General features: G+C 41.4%; 1 long non-coding RNA gene across 1 annotated transcript; it reads right to left on the bottom strand.

Annotated features, from left to right (window-relative positions):
• Nucleotides 1–13,769: 13,769 nt before the first annotated feature.
• On the bottom strand, nucleotides 13,770–15,447 carry LOC308476940. The gene is made up of 2 exons (XR_013986239.1): nucleotides 15,257–15,447; nucleotides 13,770–14,679 (listed from the first exon to the last, which is right to left on the bottom strand). It is a non-coding gene; the product is annotated as an uncharacterized lncRNA (long non-coding RNA).
• Nucleotides 15,448–15,884: the final 437 nt, after the last annotated feature.

The raw sequence follows: 15,884 nt of genomic DNA, 5'->3' as shown, positions 1-15,884 counted from the left end.
GATATTGGGAAAACTGCTACATTCAGTTACAAGGAAACTCAGATGGGAAGGACTAGAGGAAGTCAAGCAATATGTTTATGAGGTTGGAAGTTTAATTAATTAATGAATTTGTATTGTTTATGTGTCTGTTGTTATATCTTTTGTTGTTATTTGCTTTATTTCTTTTTTATTTTTGTTTTATTTGTTTTACAGTATGTGTTATATGTGTATGAAACTCAATAAACATTATTGATAAAAAAAGAGAGAGAAGACTTATATTCTTCTTGCATGGCCAGTCCTATGACGAGGCCATACTTCAGCCGGCAAATTTTGAGGGGTGGGAAGTGGGTAGAAAGGTGTGCTATGCAGTCTAACCTGCAGTCATTAAGGTAGCTTGCTGCCCTAGCATGGCCAGCATACCAATAAGATGACCTGAGGCAACCCACCTTGGGTAGCATGCTCCACCCAGCCCATGAGGGCATGGGCCTGGATCTGTGGTGGGGAGAAACACTGATGACATGTCTTGCACCAAGCACCAAAAGGTCTTGGTCCAGGCCTGTCTTCCTCATATACTAGGGTTATTTCCTCCAGTTGGAAACATTTCTATTCTACAGTGGTACCTCGGGTTAAGAACTTAAATCGTTCCGGAGGTCCGTTCTTAACCTGAAACCGTTCTTAACCTGAGGTACTTCTTTAGCTAATGGGGCCTCCCGCTGCCGCCGCCACACAATTTCTGTTCTCATCCTGAGGTAAATTTCTTAACCCAAGATACTACATCCGGGTTAGCGGAGTCTGTAACCTGAAGTGTTTGTAACCCGAGGTGTCTGTAACCCTAGGTACCACTCTATTCTATTCTATTATTTTTTAAAATTTGTATACCACCCTCATCCGTATATCTCAGGATATAAAAATGCAAGACAAGAGCCACACAAAAATAATAAAAACCAAAACAAACCAACAACCCCTTCCCCCCTCACTTCCCATAAACACATTTAAAAGGATATAGGGTGATAATCAGCATCTAGAGCTACACTGCAGGAACAAACATCTCTTCCAATGTGCTTGTTTTGATATCTTTGTCCTGGCCCCTTTCTGCAAATCACTGAGGCTATGGCTGAATTGCTTAATATTGTTTTGGTTTATAATTCCACCTGCTTTAAAAAAAGAGAGAAAAGAAATACACGTATCGATTTTTGTGAGGCGTGGAGGTTATAATACTCTTCGTAAACTGCACCAGTCTATCCCTTGGCTGAATACTCAGTCCTTGCCTATGGTTATCAGTTTACAAGCACAGAGGAAAAAACCCATCGTGTGAAATTAAAAATGCATTATCAGCCTATCCATTCAAAGAATGAAATTATGGATCCAGGATAAATCAATCATCTTGGTGGAAAATGATAGCTTTCTGAGGAGAACTAGCAGGATTGCACACTTGCTTTTATTGCTGTGCGGGTTATTTTCCCCAGCAAAGTTGCTTTAGAGTTGCTAGTGGTTCTTTCCTGATAGAAACTCAATCTGAGTATTAATTGTGCAGCCTTTTGAGCTGAAGAATAGACTTTGCTGAAGGAGAGAAACTGTTGTGTAGTACCCCCCCCCCCATGCACACTGTATATGAAAATCCTAAACAACAAGGGTTGAGAAGCAACACAATAATGATTCTCTCCTGGAGGGAACATCAACAGCAATGCAAAATGCCTTTCATGTTATATAAGATTACTGCTAACCTTTTCCAATTAGTCAGGCAGTGTTATTCCCTGGGAATGATTATACCGTGCCTTTCTGCAAATGGTGCCTGGATATTTTGATATGAAGGTCTTTCCCCTACATTCTGTTCATCGGTCCCCAGGAGCCTTTTTAATGTTGTTTTGCTTTTAGTTCATTTGCAATTTGCTCATTGCAATACTTGTCATGTTGAGGTAAAAGGGTTGCAATTTCTCAATGTGCAAAATGCTTTGACTTAAGCCAGAGGGTTTCCTGTGCTTTGAAACTACAGGTTGTCCTTATCCATATAACTTCTAGAATGCCTCTAATATCGCAAAAGGATATCATGAATGTGTGTGTCCTAGCACTGTTGTTGGTCAGCTAATCCTGAAGAATCAGTACCAAGCTCCTGCCTCTATTCCTGTCACATCAGCAAATGAGGAGAGACAATATAAACCACAGGAAACATTCTAGAAATAAAGTGATTTTTTCTAACTCAACCAATGTTAGAAAACATGCACATAAAACATATATTGGCAAAACCTATTGGTGTTTCGCAACTTTCTGACTAGTTGCAGGACCTTAGCCAGACCTAGCAGAGTACACGCAGAATCCACGGAAGCAATTGGAGACTTGGCTGCAGACAGGATAGACGAAGCAGGAACCAGGAACTTGTAGTTAGGTGTTTATTATATACAGTGGACTATATACAGGAACAGAACACGGATCTTTTGCTAGCTCTCTCCGACACGACTCACAACTCCTACCCTGACACAGAACTCTGAACCTCTGAACTCCAAACTCTCAACTAACAGTTAGTAGGCCATTAATTATCACTCTCTTGAGAGAGCTTGGCCAATCAGGGAGCGGTCTCCATGTCTCTGTTATCACCAGGCAAACTTACTCCTTCAGATTGCCTTCTGGCTATCTGCCAAACCTTAATTGCCTCTGTGTGAGTAGCTGCACGTACACAGTTTCCCAACAACATAAACAGGATTGTGTGCAGGTTGCCATTCTGCAGGAGTGCAGACCATGTTCAGAATGGTGTATTGGGTGTGGAATTCAGCTTTCTGAGAATCTTTGGGTTTTTCAAAAATCAAGTTTCTAAATTTTATAATTGTACTTGACAGCAAGCAGGCAATACCTGCTGACATTTCATAAACTAGAGGGATAGCTGAATCAGGCAGAGATCACTGGTCAGAGGCTGACATTCTGTGCCCTGCAAAGCGAAACCATAATAAACAATGCAAAATAAGACATGAAACATGCTTTATTTGTATATTTTAAATTGCTCGGGCACAGGCTTTTTTCTTTCCTTTTTTTAAGTTAGGTACACACAAATGTACTATTATTATTGTGTGCATACAAATATTTGCATATGGTGCTCACACTTTCTCAAGTCTGTGTTTCACACTCTTCTCTTCATGTCACCCCTTTCTTCCCCAAACGAATTAGTTTCCAGCTTTTAGTGAGTACAACCACCAACTACATTTGTGACAGGGATGTTACCAAAAAAATGGCATCCATGTGGTGACACAGCCCTGTCTTAGATGCAAGGTCTATATAAGCACTCAATTTGTGTTGAGTTTCAACTGTTGGCCATGAGGATGTGAATAAACTGTCCTTATTATTCCTTGTAATATTCCCAACATAAAAAATAATAACATTGCATGCTCAAAACATGGATCTTGAAATGCAAATATGTATAATCATAGAATCAAGGAAGGGACCCCCAGCTGGAAAGGATCCCAAGGGAAGGGATCCCAAGGGTCACCTAGTCCAATCCCCTGCAATGCAGGAATCCATGACTGATGACCATCACAACCATTGCTTAGAAACCTCCAAGGAAGGAGAGTCTACTACCTTCTGAGGGAGACTGTTCCACTGTTGAACAGCTCTTACAGTCTGAAAGTTTCTCCTGATGTTTGTCGCAATCTCCTTTCTTGCAACTTGAAATAATTTTTGAATGTATTTTTTGATTGGGTAGGATTTTTTTTTTTTTTTTTTGAATAGTTACCTTGCATTCTAAGTGGTCTGCTTTTTATTGCATTTAGTTCTGGGTTACTTCTCAAGAGATCAGCCTATCACACCCCTTTCCCTGTGTAGTGTAATTGTCTGGAATGGCAAGATGGCTGGCTGCTTTTCTTCTGTCTTTTAAGATCTGTGATAACTGTTAAGAACTTAATGTTGCAAATTTGTTTTTTTCTTTGGGCATGAGAACCCACAACAGCCCATGGGAATATGTTGTACCTGATATGGACACATGAACAGACCAAGCAAAACAGCTTTTTTAAAAAGTCCATGCTGCTGTGACTCTAATCAGAGTCACTGCCTGTCCTGAACATTTGCTAGGGGTTGCTACCTCTCGTCACGCATCCACCAGAATCAGCTGCACTTAGCAGTGATCAAAGGTGGTCTCCAGAAGCTGGAAATCAATAAAGTGCTCTGGAGTGGTTTGAAATCAATTTGGATGAGATGCACCATGCTGCCTGCCTATATGGTACACATATTATCATCATAATTGAGAAGGTTTGCAGGCTTAACAGCAATAGGTGTGCCACAAAGCATGTCCCAAATTTCTGGCTGTTTAAGCCCTTTTAAAACAATCAAATTCCTTCATTTTGTCTCTCTTTATGCCTTCAGTTTTAAAAAATCATAAATCTATAGAGAAGCTGCAGTACAAATGAGACTTCAAATAATATTTAATAGGGCATTTCTGTTTAATCATGCCTTTCAGGATTTTTCTGGAGTTCCTGCAGAGTCACTGGAACGAAGCTGAGCTCTTTCGATATATAGCTGAAGCCCTGGGAGAGCCACCTCCTGCGTTCAGCGTAATACAGATTTTAGCAAGATTGATTACAGCGGAGGAATTCAGAAACGTAAGCTATTAGTCCTTGTTCTGGGGTTGGATTTTCACTTACTTGAGCTGAATTTGCTCTCCATTCCCTAGGAGATCTTTCCTAGGACAGCATAACTTGAAATGGAGCCTTCTGCTACATGATTGAAATGGTTTTCTGTACAACTGAATCACACTCACTTTCCCCTCCAGATGGGAGAAAAAGTAAACCACTCAGAGCAGGAAAAATATATTCCTAGCACACTGTCCAGGGCTCAGTCATGTTACAAGACTCTACATGAGAATACAGTCGTACCTCGGAAGTCAAACAGAATCCATTCCGGAAGTCCATTTGACTTCCAAAACGTTTGAAAACCAAAGCACGGCTTCTGGTTGGCTGCGGGAAGCACCAGCAGCCAATCGGAAGCTGTGGAAGCCACGGAAGCCCCTTCGGATGTTCGGCTTCCAAAAATTGTTCAAAAACCGGAACACTCACTTCGGGTTTTGATCATTTGGGAGCTGATTTGTTCAGGAGCCAAGGCGTTCGAGATCCAAGGTATGACTGTATTATGAAGATCACTTAACGTGGAGTCTTATGAAGGACATGATCCATATATAAAATTCAGATACTGCCATTAGTTGCCATGATACCTTCTTGCTTGGAGGGATAAAAATTATACAAGAAATCAGTTTCGCAACTTGCAGCCCAAAGACGGGTGGGACCCTTAGACCAAATGCATGTGGATCATGATGTAACTTCCTGTGTATGGCAAGGAGAGGGAAAAGAAAGGAAAAGAAGGGCATCAAATGAGAAAGTGAGAGAAAAGTGGTTACAGAAAAAGGTAAATCCCACTTACCTTGGCTTTAGCTCCACCCACTTTTGACTTCAGCCTGTTCATCAGCAATATGTGGCCCCTGACATATTACCCTTCAGGGTATCTTTCACAGTCTTTCATTTTTCCAATTCATTCCTTCATATTTCCATATCAGTTTGCATGTTCTTTTTCAATACAGTCACCATGAAAGGTTATCAGCATTGTAGTTCAGATTTCTCCTAATACACACATTCGGTATGCAATTTCTGCCTAACATGCACATTTCTGCAAAACGTATTTCCCTAATGTTAATATTTTCCTTGATATAAATGTCTGGATGTTGAGCTTCCGGGTTGGCGCCATCACCGAATGGCGGACTCCCTCCGAGCTCCGGAGGGAGCCTGCTCGGCAGGGGCTGGGTCCTACCGCACCGGCGATGCGGGGACCCTTAAAAACCACGGCCACGAGGGCCGTGGACATGGAGACTCGGCTGGCACCGCCAGCGCCCTCCCGACTCGTGAAGGAGCCTTTTTAAAGGCTACGGATCGGGTGCCGGGGAGAAGCGTGGTGCTTTGAGTCCTCTGCTATCCCTGCCGAGCGCAGCCGCATGCCATCCGGCGGAGAGCGCTGACTTCTTCCATTGAAAATTCGGACTTTTTAACAACAACCCGTGAGTAATTTGGAAGCTGGGTTTAAAAGGAGGAAAAAAGGAATTTCTTTTTGAATTGGACACGAGCGGGGGGGGATCCAAAAAGGAAGTCAGTCCCCCCCCCTACTGTAAACCTTCCAAGACAAGGACGGGGAAACCAAGGTCCAAAAAGATTTGTATTGCTGATAAAAACTAAGAATTCCACGATGGGGAATTATAAGAACTGTGCTGGAGGACGAACTGAGGGAGAAGAAACGTAACCCCCCCCCCCTGGGAACCGGGGTGATTGAAGAGAGAGCCTGGTGAAAAGAGTCGGAGATTTTGACAGCTGTCAAAGTAGCTGTCAAAGTCGGAAAGCAGAGAGGATTTTATTATGAGAACTTTGCTGGCTAAATTTGTTACAATTTGCTATAACTTGTTAAAACTTGGATACAAAATGGCGAAAACATGGATAACAATCGGACTTTTGGACTAGAGAAAACAAAGTTACAACAATCCCCCTAGAGGAGTTTCGGGACATTACAAAGATGGTTGTAAGTGGAAAAATACCATTGGAATTTTACAGAACTGGTTATCTTCTGGGAAAGCTACAAAACGGAAATAATATTTTGTCTACAGGGTGTTCAGCTAAAGGAGACAATAGAATTTTCTATTGAAGAAAGGAAGGGACTGAACGCAAGTTTTTGTTCCTGAATAATAATAATCCCTGCAGATTTATGAAGCTTCTGAATTAGAACGTTTTGTCAGCGGAACAAGAGGAAACTGGACTACAATTTGGAAAGAACAATGGGGGGAGCTTTATTAAAGATCTGAAGTTAAGTGTTTAAAAATAATTATGAAAGGAAAAAAAAAAAAAAAAGAGTCAGCAAGGAGTTGGGGGAAATAGGCGATTTATGGATTGTAAGAATTCCAGGCGGATAACATGGTTTGGTGGCCAGGGGGAAATTAAACCGGGGACAGGGGGGGAGAACTAAACTCCAAAGGCCTGTCAACTTCTTTTTTTTTTTGAACTGGCGTTGTTTCATCTATTATATCTTTCATCTCTTATTTCTGATATTTCTATTATGTGGGGTGTCTTTATTAATAAAAAAAGGGAAATTGTGGAATAAAAATGGGGTGGGCTCTGGGAAAGAATTTTTTTGTTTTTCTATTAAGGGTATTGATGAGGAATCTAGAAATTTGAAACTCGAATAATGGTCTAAACAAATTAAGTTTTTAATTAGAACCGAGAGCTTGTGGAGCCAACAACATGAAAAAGGAATATGGTAGGGGTGGGGGAAGGGGGGAGTCCCAGAAAGTGGATATATGAAAATAAGGTTCTGAATGTATGTTACTTCTTACTTTCTGTATTTTTGAAAATTTTAATAAATATCATATAAAAAAAAAAAAATAAATGTCTGGATGTTATTTTCACTAATATATGCATTTTATGGACACCTAGTAATGTGCATCCCTCTACACATTACCTAGCTGGCATCATTTTCCATTCCACTCTGTATTTCTTGCATGCAACAGTGTTTCTGTTCCGCTGCAGTATGCTTTCTGTCAAAAGCTGTGTTATTCAACTTGTTGCCTGCTTTGATGAAATTTACGTAACAGCTGAAATTTATGTAGTTACATAAAATACATTGCCATTTTATCATTCCACCCCATCCATTTCAATCCAAAGGAAACACAATGCAAATGGTGGGAAATGTATTCAATTACACATTTTTTGCAAACTGTAAGAAACAACCTCAGCAAATACTAATTGTATTCACTGGATTTATTTCCATGCCACACAAGTGATAAATAAGTGAACACCAGCTATTTCCACTCCCATTTCTGTTTTAGCCAGAATTCACCCACATCCCATTGGATCAGTCTATTTCTGGTCTGTGCCAGTTTTGCATGCCTTCATACAAGTCTATTCCATCCTGCTTTCATATTAATCTGTGATTAAAAACAATAACAACAAAACATTATATTTACATTTGCATTGAAATGTATTTTTGAACATCTTCTCTACAAAACACACATTTCTAAAAATATTTTCTCCCTGAGTACCTATTTCTAAATGTACCTAATTCTAAAGTAAGTAGCTGCTCTACACATTTCAGCGCTGCATTTTTATCTTTATTTTTGAGTTGGCCTGACAACTGCATTACAAAATTTGGAGAAGAGCAAAATCCAGTGGAGAGCTATACTTTTAATGCACACATTAGACCAGAAAATGTGGATCAGGTCAGTTCATACTGGAATTCACAAAGAACAGATCTTGGAACACAAACCAGTCATTTTATCAGTATGCCTTCCCTTTTATGTCTTAGCCCTGCCTGAGAGAAAGAGCCAAGGAATTCTGAGGAAAGCAAAAAGAGTTTTGAAGAGTAATGAAATTACTCGGTGGGGTTCTCCACATCCTGGCCTGCTGTAGGAGTAGTATTAAAGGTAGACAGAGTAGTTGATGACAGGGAATTGGGATTGATGGGTGAGTTGGCTTGCACTTGCAATTTTTATGATGGGTTGTTAGGGGTCAAGAAAGTTTATTCTGCAGCTCTGCCTGATTAGTAGCCCCAAAGGCTTTCCAACCTTTCTTTGCACTGTCTCGCTTGATTCACTTGCCTGAGCTGTTCAGATTATACGTTGAACAATTCCTTGCCTGAGGACAATGCTGCCATAGTGTACCTTTCTTTCTTTTTGTTCTCTGATTATGACAACATACATGGTCGGTAGCAGAATTCAGAAATAGACTGCATAGTCACTTCTAACCATTTTATGCACAAACTAGATTTGTAGAGAGGAATGGTAAGAGCAAAAGAGCTCCTTCCTTTAGGATGAAAAGCCCTTTGCACACACAATATTCATTTTTTTTATAACTTATTTTATTTTCATGTGGTACTTCTACTTAGGCTTTTAACCATAAATTTTAATAGTAGAAGCACTCCTGTTGTGACCCACCATAGATCAGACCACAACCCAGTATTGTGTCCTGACACACCGGTTGAAGACCAATGGTATAGCACAGGCATGTCCAACTCCCAAGAGACTGTGATCTACTCCCACTATTAAAAACAAACAAACTGGCAGTGATCTACCCATTGGCTTGACTTAAGTTGTTGAGCTTTTTTGGGGAGAGAAAGACACAAAGTTGTTGAGCTTTGGGGGGGCAATCGACCAGGATCACACGATTGACCGGGATCAACTACAGATGCCCCGCGATCAAATGGTAGATCGCGATCGACCAGTTGGACATGCCTGGTATAACGTAGTCCAGTGGTTTACAGCAGTCCCATTCTGCAGGGGTACAAGGTCCTTTGTTCAAATCCCTAAAGTCTCAAATTCAGAAAGAAGAGTGCTTTTACCTATCCTTAGCAGGATCAGAGATGCTCACATAAAATCTTCAACCAAAGAAGGAAGGTAAATAAATAAATAAATAAATGACACGCTTTCACTGGGATGCAAGCAGGGAAGTTACACTAGACCACCCAAACTCTCTAATCCAGCCAATGGGCAGTAAAACCTCCTCAGCGTTACTGGATCAAAGAGCACTGCCGCCCACCCTCCAATCATGGGCAGCAAGACTTAGCCATACTAGGCCTGTTTGTTCAATGTCTTCAGGGAATTGTGGAAGCCATTCGGATTTCCACTCCAGAGTATTGTGGAGTGGAATGATTTCTGCCCAAACTCCACAAAGTGGAACTTGATAATTCTGCCCAGGCCTTGAAATAACGTCTAACTTATTAATAATTGCAAAGGTCTTGATTGCACATAAGGAAATTCCATCCATCAAGCAATGGCTAATTAAGGTTTGGCAGATTCTGGCCTTATTGAAAATTAGGTATTGTTTGAGTTTAAGAAAGAGGAAATTGAAAAATAAAAAATCCATTTACAGAGCAATAAAGGCCTATTTATACAGTAGGGGAGAGTGTTGTGCTTCTACAAACATGGAGCAATGGAGGACATGGGGTGTTACCTGTTCAGTGGCATGGTGGGAGATTCGTTAGGAAAATCAATCCTGTGGCATTTTCAGTTTCTTAATGTTTACCTTGTCCCATATCTTCTTCTAGGACTGTAAGATGTGATTAGATAAATGACTATTGCTCTGCCAGATAAGATAAAAACAACTAAAAATATGTGTTGCAGACAGGCTGAGGGGAGAGAGATGACATAGCATGTGGCCTTACGAAGAGCAAAATAAGCACCCCTTGAAACACTGAGGTGAACCTGTTTCTCTCTCTTCCCAACCTTGGGGTTGGCTGCCCTGTGCCTACCTTTGGCTATTCCCACAGCTTGAGCCGTATGGATTGGCACAATGCAAACTTGATCTCAAACCTTGGTTGTCACTACAGTCTGTTGGGATTTCTGGAACCTAGACCAGACCCTCGATGAGTTGTGTGTTTCGAATCTCTGACTCTTCGTCCTTTTTTTTTTTTTTTTTTTTTTAAACTGTTTAGGATATGCTTGCTGTAGTATGGTACCATCAATGTAATATGTATAAATCTTTGTAATTGCTATCAGCACATGTGAACTCACTGCTGGGCCATCTGTCCACATGTTGCACTCATTACTGTAGATGAGGCAAGCTGAACTTGAACAGCCTGGCTAGTTAGCTAGAGAGTCAGGTCATTACCATGGCAGCTATTAGGTGACTGTAGACTAATAGTGCAGGGCAGCAAAAATGTGTATTTCGTATATCCCAAATAGCATATATGCTGGCTTAGATCATGAAGCATAAATCAAGCTTTAGCGTTTGTGTCTCAAGGCCCCAAGACCCACCCCCAAAATAAATGCACACAGACACTTATATTAGCTTACGTTTTGGGGCAAATTTTGGCCACAACTTTATTGAAATACAATCACGTGAGCAGTATTGGCTTAGGCATTGACTCCCCACTATAACTGACTCCACCTCTCAGGGTGATCGTCCAATAGGGTAAACCAAATGAGGGAGCTAGGTCGATGAGGACAAACCTAAGCTCACCCCGGGGTTCCTGTGGTCCTGGCATGGCCCTAGCCCCTCAAGCGGACTTCAGACGAGATCCAGGAGCCCAGATTCCTTTAACAGAATACCCAATTCCTGGAGGGGCAGGTGATGGCCGCACCTCCCCTCCCCACAATCCATCTGAGCCAATGCCTAACCGCCACCTTACAAGTTGTGACGATTTGCTAAGGGATAGGTGAAAACCAAATGGCTAAAAGCCAATCTGCCAAATGGAAAAAAATCCTACCCAGCCCTTGTTCCAAAACAGGCGACCCAAACCAAAGCAAGGCCAAGTGACTCTACCTAAGCTAGGAAGGGTGGGCGGGTGTTCAGCCGTGCAAATGCAAGTGCCCCACTTGCATCACACTGCTGCTTTTAAAGCCCCAGGGATCAGGCCACCTACTGGCTATTGGCTAAAACAGCCTGGAATGATCCCAGGGGAATGGCCAGGACTTCCTGCTCCTTCCCCTCCCCACCATTTTAACCCTGACAGGTGAGCTCTTGGGTCCCGAGCGCAACCAGGACCCTCTGTTATGAGGATCCATTTGCTTTCCCTTTTTTATGGTGCTGTCCTTTAAAACGCTGGTTGGTTGTTCTAGTTACATTAAGAGAAGGAATAAACAGCATTTAATCTCTAATTAGAAACTCACTTCCAAATTACCTCGTTTCAAAAGGTAAAGGTCAGAAATTGTTTGATAAAATGTCAGATCAACAGCATGTTATAAAACGATTATTGTCAGAAAAGCCATGTTAATTGTTCTCAGAGTAAACATCTGCATATGTTCGGTTAAATTAGGTGAATTTTCTTCCATGGGCCTCAAGGATAAGTGCTCTTCTCATACTGATATCTGGAGATGTTCTTTATTGGGTTTGATTGTACATTGTTCGCCCAGCAAACATGCCATTTTTTTTAAAATGATTTTTATTAAAATTTCAGTAAAAGATTAAACAGAAAAGCATAGAAACGAAGTACACAAACATACAGTACATAATCCAAAGAAGAATCAAAAACACAAAAATCTAAAAAAAAAGAAAAAAAAAGAAACAAAACAGTTAAAAACAATATCACCTTTTCATTTTCGTTTTTAAATTTACTTATTTTCTGGACCTCCTCATACCTCCCTCTTTTGTATTCCAGTCCAAATTGTTTGTCCAGCAATTTCTTTTCGACTTTTTTAATCCCAATCTTTAATCTTAATATAATATAGCATTAAAATTTTACCTCTTAAATACCAAATTTCCATTTCCTTAAACTTCTTTAATCCTAATCTTTAATCTTAGTCTATCTATAACTTTAAATCCTGTACAGCTGGAAACCACTTTTTTTCAATCCAACATCACTCTAGCATTCTTTAATTTTGCAATGTTTCTGCAGATAGTCTTTGAATTTCTTCCAATCTTCCTCCACCGACTCTTCTCCCTGGTCTTCTCCTCACCATTTTAAGATGGTCATTACAATATACAGTCAAACCTCGGTTCTCGAATGGCTCCGTTTTTGAACGTTTTGGCTCCCGAACACCGAAAACCTGGAAGTAAATGCTCCAGTTTTTGAATGTTTCTCAGAACTCCAAGGCAGCTTCTGCTTCACTGCAAGAAGCACTTGCAACCAATCGGAAGCTGCGCCTCGGTTGTTGAACGTTTCGGAAGTCAAACAGTCTTCCGGAACGGATTACATTTGACAACCGAGATTTTGCTGTATCTGCTGCAGTCTCTAGCATTGCAACAGGAAATCGAACCCAAGGTGGAGAAATTGAGATTGAAGTGGAGTGGGAATGGGCTGGGCCAATAAGACTAGCTCAGTTCTCAGCAACAATGGTTGGATTCTGTAGGACAGTGTAAACACATTACTATTTGAAAAGGGGCCAAAACAGGACCCTCACCCAAATACTGGGCTTAAAGCAGGGGCAAGTAATCCCAAACATGTCTACAAGTACCTCTTAAGTGATATTGAAAAATATGGAAGCAATAACAACAGGTGGGAGTAAATGGCAGATACCACCCATGGCAGTGATTGTGTTGCCTCCACCAATAGGTACCCACTGTGGGGTGTCTCTGTGTGCCCACAGAAGTTCAGTTCATCTCCCTCTATCAGAGGTGATTTCCCAGATGTTGCTAGACTATAGCTCTCATCAACCCTGACTGTTGCCCATTTTGGCTAATGGGAGTTAGAGTCCAACAACATCTGCAGGGCTATAGGCAACCCAGTCCTGCTCTGTGTAAACACTGTTTGAATGTTGGGCATTTGGCTAATTAGAGAACAAGTGCAAATTGTACAACATTACCAGAACAAAGCAATACTAAAATATACAGATTTCAATACAGATTTTCCCTTCAGAATTTCTGTGCACAATGTGGCTTATGCCAATGCAGGATCATACTACAAAACTGCCTCTCTCAGATGCATTCCCTTTTTAAGGTTGCTGCCAAGTATTAGGCAGGCAGGGGTAGCACTGCCATGATTTTATGACTTGCCAGTGTTGAAATACCTTGAGGATGCTCTTTAGGGAGTGGCCACCGGGACCATGTAACACCGGTCCTAAAGGAACTTCAGCGGCTCCCAGTACGTTTCTGCACACAATTCACAGTGTTGGTGTTGACCTTTAAAGCCCTGAATGGCGTCAGCCCAGTTTACCTAAAGGGGCATCTTTACCCCCGTCACTCAGTCTGGACACGGAGGTCCACCTCCAAGGGCCTTCTGGCAGTTTCTTCACTGCAAGAAGTGAAGTTACAGGGAACCAGGCAGAGGGCCTTCTTGGCAGTGGCGCCCTCCCTGTGGAATGCCCTCCCGTCAGATGTCAAGGAAATAAACAACCACACTTTTAGAAGACATCTGGAAGCAGCCCTATATAGGGAAGTTTTTAATGTTTGACATTTTACTATGTTTTTATATGTGCTGTAAGCCACCCAGAGTGGCTGAGGAAACTCAGTCAGATGGGCCGAGTATTGTTGTTGTTGTTGTTGTTCTCATCATCACCATCATCACCACCACCATCATCCCTTCTCATGCCCTTTTTTGAAATGCAGCTGGGCTTCTGTCTCCACTTAGTCATTTGTAAGTTCCATGACTCATACAACAGTTGGTGCCTGTTCGTTCCCGCTCAGCACATGTCAGCTTCTTCGCCTTCTCTCAAGCACCACTGTATGCATAAGCTGTAATTATAACTTGATTAGTGTAGTAATTCATCTTCCGTTTTTAATCTTTGCTGAAATGTGTGATACGTGGGTGCGAGGGCTCAGCATGTGAGCATTTCTGGGAATTTCTATTTCATATTTATCTGCATATTGTGTCTCAACATTCCATCCCACTGTAGAATGACCAAGAAAGGGGTCTTGGGACATGACTGTGCAGGTCTCGTTGTCCATGGCTATCATGGAGTTCCATAGGCTGCAGTCTTGGATGCAGTGGAGAATGGGAAAACCAAATCTTTGCCCCTGCAGAACAGGCTCATGAGAAGTAGAAATTTATCTCCCAGGACAGTTTTGATCAGTGAGTGGCTGTGCGAGGTTTCGTTCTCTGCCTCCACACAGAGAACTTTGAAATGGGTTGTGATGGATCGGTGCTGCTGTTGACCTGCCATCATCTCCTGATTAGAGACAGGAGGGTCCATGGAGGGTCCAATTTAACTCCCTATCAAGGCAAGAGCAATTGCCAGCCAGCCGATTTCCCTTATCTCCAAAGGTGAATCAGCTCATCCTCCTCCTTGCCTTTAATGTGTCCTTCTTAACATGAAAGAACTGCCTGTAATATGGGAGAGAGTTTTCCTTGAGCTTAGAAAGCCCAGCAGTCAAAATCCAAACCTACATAAATATTTGTTTTGATTAGGGGAAAAGAGGGAGTAAAACTGAGGTAAATGGGTTAGTTACAGAATACCAAAGCGAAAAAGACCATTTTTAATTCACCCATATAGTTGGTAAGTGAGCAGACCAGCATACTGTATAAATATCCTCTAATAGAGTTATCATTTAAATGTTTGCATGTCACTGAATTTTGCATTGCTTTGTATTGCTATCAAATCATCTTTTTTCTATAAAAAAGGACAATCTAACAGCACCTAGGTTTCAGTATTAATACTCACATATGAAGAATGCATAGGGCAACTAAGGATTATCCATAAGCAGACAGCTTTTCATAGGAAAAAAAATGGATTTGTGATTTCTGTTAATTCAGGAGAATGGATTCAATGGCAGTTTGAAGCCATGACTGGGAGTGACAGAATGTCAGTGAATGAATATTCCCCTGGTCAAATGAACTGGAGTCTTCTTCTTAAAGATCAAGGTTCTTTGGCATTTTCTTCACATGGGGAAGTGTTCCTTACCTCTTCCCAATGACCTGAAGGCAGTTCTCAGCTTTGGGAAACAGCAGCAGGAACATGTTTGGGAAATGTGGGTTGACCCCACCCCTTGTTCTACTTGATGCAGTTGCCACATTGCTAGAGGGAAGAATAAGGAAATGGGGCTGGGGAAAAGACTGGACTTCTCTTTCTCCTAGTCTATCAAGCTTGACGCAATTTAGCTAGTAATGGTAATAGCATTACACACATGTCACCACACCTCACAATCACATGCAGTGTCATTAATTATGACAGCCCTGTGAGGTATTCCAGAATTATTTCCTCATACTGCAGGTGAGGTGATGGGGGGTGATGGTGAGAGAAAAGGGTTTTGCTTATGGCCACTGAGTGAGGGCAAAACTGAGGTGAGAGGTGAGCTGAGGACTCACAGATCATTCTGGTTTTCTCCTATGCTATACCAGCTATTGTAATGAATTTGTGTCATGGCTATTGAGAAAGTAGGGACACCTCACTGAAATAGAGATTTTGTTTACTTAAAAAAAAAGGGATTGGGGCATTTTCTGTTAAGGATGACCTTGAAAGGCTGGTATGTGGGGATAACGATGCTGTCCTTCCTTATAGTGTTATTGTAAGGATTACCAAGGACAATATA

Source organism: Podarcis pityusensis, assembly GCF_964106645.2.
Source record: "Podarcis pityusensis genome assembly, chromosome: 5".
Taxonomy (NCBI): domain Eukaryota; kingdom Metazoa; phylum Chordata; class Lepidosauria; order Squamata; family Lacertidae; genus Podarcis; species Podarcis pityusensis.
Note: the sequence above shows the minus strand (reverse complement) of the source record. Positions and strands in the feature narration are given on the sequence as shown.